The 9,247-nt window shown below is 48.0% G+C and overlaps 1 non-coding gene across 1 annotated transcript; it reads right to left on the reverse strand.

Annotated features, from left to right (window-relative positions):
* Positions 1 to 8,657: 8,657 nt before the first annotated feature.
* On the reverse strand, positions 8,658 to 8,729 carry TRNAC-GCA (transfer RNA cysteine (anticodon GCA)). Its single transcript has one exon. It is a non-coding gene; the product is annotated as a tRNA-Cys (tRNA).
* Between the last annotated feature and the right edge of the window lie 518 nt (positions 8,730 to 9,247).

Consider the following 9,247-nt stretch of genomic DNA (forward strand, 5'->3'; position numbering starts at 1 on the left):
GCCTCTGAGACAGCCCCCCCATGTCCCCTCCCCCTCAGGGCCCAGCATTCCAGACTTTCCCCTCATCAGAGTTTACCAGGCAGGTCTGAGTCTCTCACCGGAGTCCCTGGCCAAGTTCAGCCTGGCTCTCTGCCGCCCTGTCTCCTTAGCTTACAGCAGGAGCCAGTTGAGGCCCATTTGCAGACAGCCACATGCCAGGCCCGGGACCCTCCCCACCGAATGTAGCAAAGCCAGCCCACTCCCCCTAAGTTCATCCGTGTCAGTTCCCACAAGAGGGCTTATACTCCGGCTCAGACACTCGGACCCAAGGAACCCAAGTCCCTCCCTGGTCCCTTTCTCACCTAAGTCACTGGCCCTCTCCATGCCCTGTGTAAACTGGAGTTGATCTTCAAAACCCAGCCAGCCCAAGGCTTGGGGCATGGGGAGGCGAATGGGGAACTGGGGCGTCTCTCAGCTTCAGTTTGCCCTCTGTATATAACCCATGCATCAGCTGGGGTCCCCCCATCCTTTATGATTTCAAAAATATCAGTTCAAAGCCATATTCCACACCCTGTGGGAATGCAAAGATACCGCTTATGCTTTGGAGCACTCTGGTTTACGTTTTCTCCCTCCCTTCTGCCTCAGAGCAGCGACTTCTGCTAAATTCGTTTAGTGTTTGGATCGGGCCTCTGACCCAGGTCTGCTGTTTTGTTTTCACAGCGCCCTGACTGAGACGTGGAATGTGGCCGTCGCCTTCTGCTATTTCCACCAGAAACCCACCGCAGAGGTATTTGTGTGGAAGGCAGGCAAAGGGAGGTTTCAGGAAGTCAGAGGAAAGGTTTCAAGTGCGACAATAAAAACTTCAAACAGACATTGAACAGTCCTGTTCTTTAAAGTTTCACCCCTGAGAAGTTTTCTTGGACCCCTTTATCTCACACAGTTCCCCAGCCTGGCTCTTTTCTTTTCCTTTTAATTTTTTTTTTAACTGAAGCATAGTCAATGTGGGCATCCCTGGTGGCTCAGTGGTAAAGGATTCGCCTGCCAATGCAGGAGACGTGGGTTCAATCCCTGGGTCGGGAAGATCCCCTGCAGAAGGAAATGGCAACCCACTCCAGTATTCTTGCCTGATGAATCCCATGGCTGGAGGAGCTTGGCGGGCTACAGTCCATCAGGTCACAAAAGGGTTTGACATGACTTTCCTGTTAAACAGCAACGACATGGTCAATGTACAATATTATATAAGTTACAGGTGTACAATATAGTGATTCACAGTTTTTAAAGGTTATACTTCATTTTTAGTTGTTATAAAATATTGGCTATATTCCCTGTGTTGTACAATAATCCTGGCTCTCTTCTTCATCTTCTTTTTCACACCTCTCTTCCTTGAGACTCAAAATAGTCCAGTGGTTAAATGCAAGAGCTCTGCTCCCATATGGCCTGACTCTGTGAGCCTGGCTTTGCATCTCATCAGCTATGTGATAATATGAGAGTTACCTAACCTCTCTGAACATCAGTTTCATCTTTCTCTGAGGATAATAAAAGCTGAAGATAACAGGATTGGTGGTGAGGATTTCATAAAGTAATCCATGGGAAGCCCTTAGCAGAGTGTTAATAATGTTAGCTATTATTATTATTATCATTAACCCCCTCCAAATTTTCCTACTTTCCTAGACAGAACCATTCAGCCTTCTCAGGCCCTGTCCCAAATCTTGCCCATCTTTGCATATTCAAGTCCAGGAAGTCTCAGGCACAGAAGGAGTGTTCTTTGAACACGATTGGCTCTCCTTTACTGGCAGTCAGCCAAGGTTGTGAATGGGCTCCATCACAGGTAAAGGGGCTGAACAGTGACCCCCAAGCCAATAGGTACTAAACAAATCCTATGCCTTTCTTCCTCTTTCTCTCCTCCTCCCCTCCCCTGTCCCCATTAGGCTGAAAGTAAACAGCACTAAGGGCTTCCCAGGTGGCTCAGTGGTAAAGAATCTGCCTCCCAATGCAGGAGATGCTGGTTCAATCCCTGAGTCAGGAAGATCCCCCAGAGGAGGAAATGGCAACCCACTCCAGTATTCTTGCCTGGGGAATTCCATGGGCAGAGGAGGCTGGTGGGCAACAGTTCATGGGGTCACCAAGAATCCAACACGACTGAGCACGCACACACCACCAAGGCATGTACAAACAGCACTAACAGCAGCAGCAGATCTGGGGCCTAATGGGAACTGTCTCCAACCTCACTGAACTACTGGGAAAGAGTCACTGTCTTTAGGGGTCTCTATACAGCCTGGAGTTTTCTGGGGCCATCTTGTCTACCTCTTGAGAAACCCTACCTAACGAGGAGGCCAAGACAGAGAAAGAGACTACTTCTCAGTGATGTCATTTGAGGTTCTAAATTCTGCCATACCTAGATTCATCCCTTGAGTTTTCCGATGTTGTGTGCTCAGAGATCTCCCTTTTCTTGTTTAAGCTAATTTGATACAAAATTGAATCAATGCAAAAGTGAATGAATCTTGACTAGTGAAGAATTTCAACTAAAAATGGGGTGTATAATAAAACAAAGAGGAATGTCATGGAATCCACTGCAGAAAGCACAGCCAGAAACCATAGGAATGAAAAGGCTGCCTCTGCCTCCACATCTCTCGCTCCTGACCTCTCTCCCTGAAGCCACACAATTTCCCATTCCTGCTTTTTCTCTGCATATCTCCTTTTGTTCCCCTCTGCAGATCAGCGTTTCTGCTGACTCATTAGCTCATCTAGAGAAGGTCCCAGGACTGATCAGTACTGGCCCAGATTTGGTCACATGACCCTAAACCATTATTGTGATTGGCCAAACAGGGGCCATTACCTCTGGCTGGGTCCAGGCCCACCTAAACCAAATAGACTAAGAGAGGGTGAAGAGTGGACTTAAAAAAAAAAAAAATCTAAGTACTGTTTTCAGAATAATGGAGACTGAATGCCAAATACTGCTCCACCCTCTGACAAGTCTCTGTATGGAGTTAAGTGAGTTTCTGTTTTACAAATCAATGGAGCCCTGAGTAAGCTCAGGGCCAGCCCCTTGTCCTAGAGGAACAGTTCTAATGGAAGCTTTCACCTGTGACAGCAGCTTCTGGAGGGCTGGTTTTGCTTGGGCTTTCACTAATCTCCATTCAAATCACACATGAGCCAGAGGGGACTGGTTCTGACTCTAGCCCCAGCAGGAGGCCTTCCCTTGGCATCATTGGAGTTTTGTAAATGTCCTGTTACATGGAATCATAAGGAGGCAGGGAGTCCAAGGAGAGAAGTCAGGGAGAGAGGAGGGGATCGTAGAAGAGCTGGCCTCTGAGCAAGTCCTTCAAGGATGGACAGTAAGAACTTCTCAATCCTGCAGTGAAGAAGACAAGTAGTTGCAAGTCTTGGCGAGGATGTGGGGAACTTGGAGCCCTCACACACTGCTGATGGAAAAGCAAAATAGTGCACTCGCTTTGGAAAACAGCCTAGCAGGTCGTCAAAAAGTTGAACATAGAGCTACTGTATGACCCAGTCATTCTACTCCTAGCTGTATACCCAGGAGAAATGAAAATGTGTTCATGTAGAAACTTTTACATGAATTTTCACAGCAGCATTGTTCATAATGGCCCCAAAGAAGAAACAACTCAACTGTCTGCCAGCTGATGAATGGATAAATAAAAATGTGGTTTGTCCATACAATGGGATATTATTCCATCATAAGAGGAAATAAAGTACTGATATCTGCTACAATGTGATTGAACCTTGAAAATCTTAAGTGAAAGAAGCCAAGGGACTTCCCTGGTGGTCCCAACACAGGGGACCTGGGTTCTATTCCTGGTCAGGGGACTATATCCCACAGGCTGCAACCAAGAGTTCACATGCTGCAATGAAGATCGAAAATCTTGCATGGGACAACTAAAAAACAGTCAAATAAATAAATAAAAAATATAAAAAGGAAGCCAGTCACAAAAGACCATATGTTGTATGATTCCATTTATGAAATGTCGTGCATAGAAAAATATATGCAGACAAAATGTAGATTGGGAATTGTCTATAGCTGTGGGGGGAGGAATTGGTGCAAAAAAAAAAGAGTGAATGATGCTATTGGGGATTTGGTGGGGGATGTTGCAAATTGGAGTGATGGTTTCATAATTGTGAACACAAAATATGCAACAAAACATTGAATTGTACACTTTAAACAGGTGGTGAATTATATTGTATGTAAATTATTATCTCAGGATAGCTATTAGCAAAGAAGAAGAAAAGAATATATCTAGAGGTAGGAGAAGGGGGCCTAAGCTGCAGAGCAGCCTGGGAACTCCAAGATGTCAGGGTCACCCATCTGATCAGCTGGCCACCCTGCCCACCCCTCGTCCCTTGGATTCCAAAACAAGTGAAGGGAATAAGGGGCTGAGAGTCCAGCCCTGAGGTATAAAGAATAACAGTCAAAGGAAAAAGGGGGAGAGAAGAAAGTCTACCTCAGAGGCCGGAGGTGGGTGTAGGAAGCTCCACAAGGAAGTAGAGTCCAGGTGACCGATGCCAGTCTGGGTCACTGGCTCACGTGCCAGGGAGAGATCAGAGATCTGGTACCATAGGACTGTGACATGTGCGGGCTCCTTGAGGTGAAGGCTTGGTCCTGGATGGCTCCGTCCACTGTCGCCCACTGCCTGTCTGTGGGGATGGTTCCAACATGGCCTTTGGCTGTAGCTGGTTACACAGGTATGGACCTCTGACCCCAGTTGAACCAGCCTTGGTCCTTTCTCTGGAATTTGGGACCTTGACAGAGGAAGAGGCGTTCTCTTCAACAGGCTAGATCATGTGAGCTAGAAGGTAGTGAAGGGCCGAGCCTCCTCCCTCTACTCCCCGTGGGCAAGGCTGAAAAGAAGAGGGCCCTGCTTCCCCAGCTGTTGGGAATGTTCTGAGGTCCCTGTGGAAGAAGCGCTAAAGTGCAAGCGCCTGGGAGCGCTCGGGCAGCGTGGGGCTCTGTGCACCTTGTCGGGAGAGCCCAGGGAGACTGGAGCTGCAGCGGAGAAGCAGGTAAGGAGGGTTCTCGAAGAAGCAGCACTAGTGGGGGAAGGTGGAGGGGGGATGGCTGTCCCAGCAACTTCCCTGGAGAGGGGTTTGGAAATCACAGACCAGGGCCATTGGTACCCACTGCCCTGGGCCACAAGTCCTAGGGAAGCAAAAGTTCCCTAGGAGCAGCACATGACGGCCTTGTTAACGTGGTGAAGAGTAGATATTCTGTGCCAGCAGGCCCATTATACTTTTCAAAGCATAGTCACCTCCACAATCTCATTTGCTTCTTCCCCAGGTATGTTAGAGAAAGATGTAGCATGCTCTGAGAGCTGCCAGGCCCAGGCCCCTTCTAGAATAAAGCTGCCTGGCTGACCCACCCCTGCACACTGGGTTAAGGTGTGTACCCAACACAAAGACAGCCAACCCACAGGTGGGCCAGTGGCCTGGGGAGGAGCCTGGCTGAGCCCCACGTACTGAACACAGATAACAGTGACCAAAGGAGCCAATGCGCTTCCCTCTCGGGGTTTGAGAGGCAGCCTCTGGAGAGAGGCAGAGCTCTGATTTTGCAAGCCCAGAAGGCAAGAGACACAGTAAGAGAACAGAGATTGAAAGCCAAGAATGAATAAGAAGTGGTGGCGGCGGCAACCAGGAGATGGGGTGAAGCTAAGAGAGAGGCACTGGAGGGGTGAAGCAGGGAGCACGATGGCTGAGATGGGGGAGTCAGCTTGGGGGGAGCTCTAGAGCAGACCAGCTTTGGCAGATGGCGCCCCGTGGCCCGGCACCAGAGCAGCACTGGGCCCTCAAGGGCCTGTCTGCACAAAATGGAGTCAGGAGGCTTAGATTCTGGTCTTTGTTGTTGTCCTGAGCCTCCTTATCAGGAACCCTCAGGGACCCCTTGAGTCACCGCTAGTCCTTAAGGCTGCCTCACACCCCTACCCGTGAATCTCTGGCCCAGCCGGAGGAGGCCATTCCTGGCCAAGGTCAGCACATCTCAGCGGGGTCTTTCCTCTTGTCTGCCCCTGAACCCTCTCTTCTTCAGAGGGGTCCTTGTCAGGGGCAGACCACAGGGAAGACCTTCTGTGATGTGGTGACATCAGTCAGGCCTTCAGCCTCAGGGATAAGTCTAGAGAGGTACCCACAGCCTCGGTGAGAAGCTGATCAAATGAAGTCAAGACATGAAGGAAACTTCCTTCTTTCCGTCCTTTGTTTCCTCAAGCGAACTTGACTCTCAAGTGTGTCACTTGCTGATTCAGGCACCCAGCAGAGTCCAATCAACTATGACCAAGGGACCAGGGTTATGTAATACTCACGGCTGCTGGGGCTCAACCCTGGTGCTGGGTCTTCCCAGAGGAAGAGGGAACAGGGTGAAGATTAAGACTTAAAATATGTGCACTAAGCAGAGAGAGAGGAAATCAGGGGATGGGAACTAACATTTTTTAAAAATTGATAGATGTCGAGTGCTGTCCATACAGTTTTCAGTTTACTTAAGTCTTCCCAACAACTCTGAGATAAGCATTAATAACCTTGTTGTGCAAATGAGGAAAGTTAGGCTTGGAAAGTTAAGGCACTAGCCCAAGACATTGAGTCTAGTAAGGGGTGAGGCTGGATGAGAGTCCAGTACCATCCAAGGCCAGGGGTTATGCTCTTTCCTCTGTACCACACTGCCTGGCACTGATTTGAAATGATGTTTCTGCCCTTGCTTTGCTGAGTCTCAAAACCCCAACAACTCCGTTTCACCGAAGGGCCTTTGAAACTTTCAAGCCCACTTTCATCATCATTCATGTATTGTTCTGTCGCTCGGTCGTATCTGACTCTTTGCAACCCCGTGGACTACACCATGCCAGGCTCCTCCATCCTCCACTGACTCCCCAAGTTTGCTCAAATTCATGTTTATTGAGTCGGTGATGCTATCTCATCCTCTGCCACCTTCTCCTCCTGCCTTCAGTTTTTCCCAGCATCAGGGTCTTTTCTTATAAATCAGCTCTTTGCATCAGGTGACGAAAATACTGGAGCTTCAACATCAGTCCTTCCAATGAATATTCAAGGTTGATTTCCTTTTGGACTGATGGGCCAGATATCCTTGCAGTCCAAGGGACTCTCAAGAGTCTTCTCGAACATCACAATTCAACAGCATCAATTCTTCAGTGCTCAGCCTTCTTTATGGTCCAACTCTCACATCCACACATGACTACTTGAAAAATCATAGCTTTAACTATATGGACCTTTGTGGGCAAAGTGATGTCTCCTATACATTATCTAGATTTGTCATAGCTTTTCTTCCAAGGAGCAAGTGTCTTTTAATTTCATGGCTGCAGTCACTGTCCGCGGTGATTTGGAGCCTGAGAAAATAAAATCTGTCACTGCTTCCACTTTTTCTCCTCCTTTTTGCAGTGAAGCGGTGAGTTTGTTATCAAACAGACAAGGAAGTGGAGTCCAGAGAGAGTTAGTGTCCAGCCTGTAGTCATACAGGGATTCAAATGCAGAAAGGGGACAAGGATGCAGGTCTCCTAAGTCTGATGCTAGGGCCCTCCCCAGACGACATGCCACCTTGAGGGTGTCCTGTTCCATGGCTTCTTTTTTCCTGCAGAGCTGATTGGTGAGGCTGCCCCAGGCTGGTTCCTGGCTGGCTCTCTGATTCCACCTTCTTCTCTAGTTCCTCCTTCTGTCTGTCCCCTAAATGTAACCATTGGTGGCTCTCCTGGGAAGTCCCCTAGCAGCAAGAGTAATGTGGCTCCACAACTCTGCACTCAGGACTGCAGACTCCCCAGGGGGCATACTGTGTCTTTCATCTTTGACATTCCCTAAATTCCTGACCCAAACATCAAGGGAGTAAGCAGTAAAGGCTGAGATAACTGTTGGATAAGATCAGATAATCAGGTTATGCATGCCTGTGTTGCCACTGCATCCGCTGACCCACCTCCATTCATCTACTGTCTATCCACCCTCCCTCCACTATTCGTTCATTCACTCGTCTGTCCATCCATCTGTCCATTCATCTAACAAGGCTCATCAACAGGCCATACTTATTCACACCGCCATGCTCCCTCTGCCTGAATGCTCTTTCTGTCTTCCTTCATTTGACACTAACTCATCTTCCATACCAGGGCTTCCCTGGGAGCTCAGAGGTTAAAGCATCTGCCTGCAATGTGGGAGACCCGGGTTCGATCCCTGGGTTGGGAAGATCCCCCCGAGAAGGAAATGGCAACCCACTCCAGTATTCTTGCCTGGAGAATCCCATGGATGGAGGAGCCTGGTGGCTACAGTCCACGGGGTCACAAAGAGTTGGACACGACTGAGTGACTTCATTCATTCATTCATCTTCCATTGCATCCTCTGGAGAGCCTTTCCTAAAGCCCAGATTTGACTAAGAGACCTTGTGTCCCAAGAACACCTTTTACACTTATCATATTTTTTTAAATTTTATATAAATTTATTTATTTTAATTGAGATGTAACTCACAAATGAGCTTATACTGCTCATCAGTAAATGGAGAGAGGGGTTGTTGGGGCAAGGAATAGCGACTTTATTTTTATTTGGGAAGCCAGTAGACCAAGAAGTGAAGTCACTAAATTGTGTCCGACTCTATGTGACCCCATGGACTGTAGCCCCCCAGGCTCCTCAGTCCATGGAATTTTCCAGGCAAGAGTACTGGAGTGGGTTGCCATTTCCTTCTCCAGGGGATCTTCCCAACCCAGGGATTGAACCTGGGTCTCCTGCACTGCAGGCAGACGCTTTACCATCTGAGCCACCAGGGACCAAGAAGATGGTGGATAAATATCCCAAAGAGCCATCTTCTCTGTGTTAGCATTCAGGCTTCTAAGAGGGGAGGGGGTAAAGTCCTGGTTCCAGTTAGACTGTAGGCGATGTGTTGATTTCTTCCTTCCTGCCACTCTTCACAGGTGGGCCTGGTCAGAAGTTGAACAATGATATTTTAGCTTAACACTCATTACCTGGGTGGCAGGGTTCCCAGAGATGGGCCATTCATTATGTATAATTTAAGCTTACAGACAACATGCCTTTGGTGGTTAACTTGCAGCGAAAGCAATAGAATACAAAGATTAAAGTAAAAGAAACATCCAATATGGAGTCAGATTTGTTTTTTCCTATTGCAATACCACAAAATTCATCCTTTTATAGTATACAGTTCAGTGGTCTATTCACAGTTGTGCAACCATCACCACTAACTTCAGAATATTTTCATCACTCCATAAAGAAACCCTGTACCTACTTGTCCCTTGCTATTTCCCCTCAGCTTCTCCAACCCTTGGCAATC

This window comes from Capricornis sumatraensis, chromosome 1 (genome assembly GCF_032405125.1).
Source record: "Capricornis sumatraensis isolate serow.1 chromosome 1, serow.2, whole genome shotgun sequence".
Lineage (NCBI taxonomy): Eukaryota > Metazoa > Chordata > Mammalia > Artiodactyla > Bovidae > Capricornis > Capricornis sumatraensis.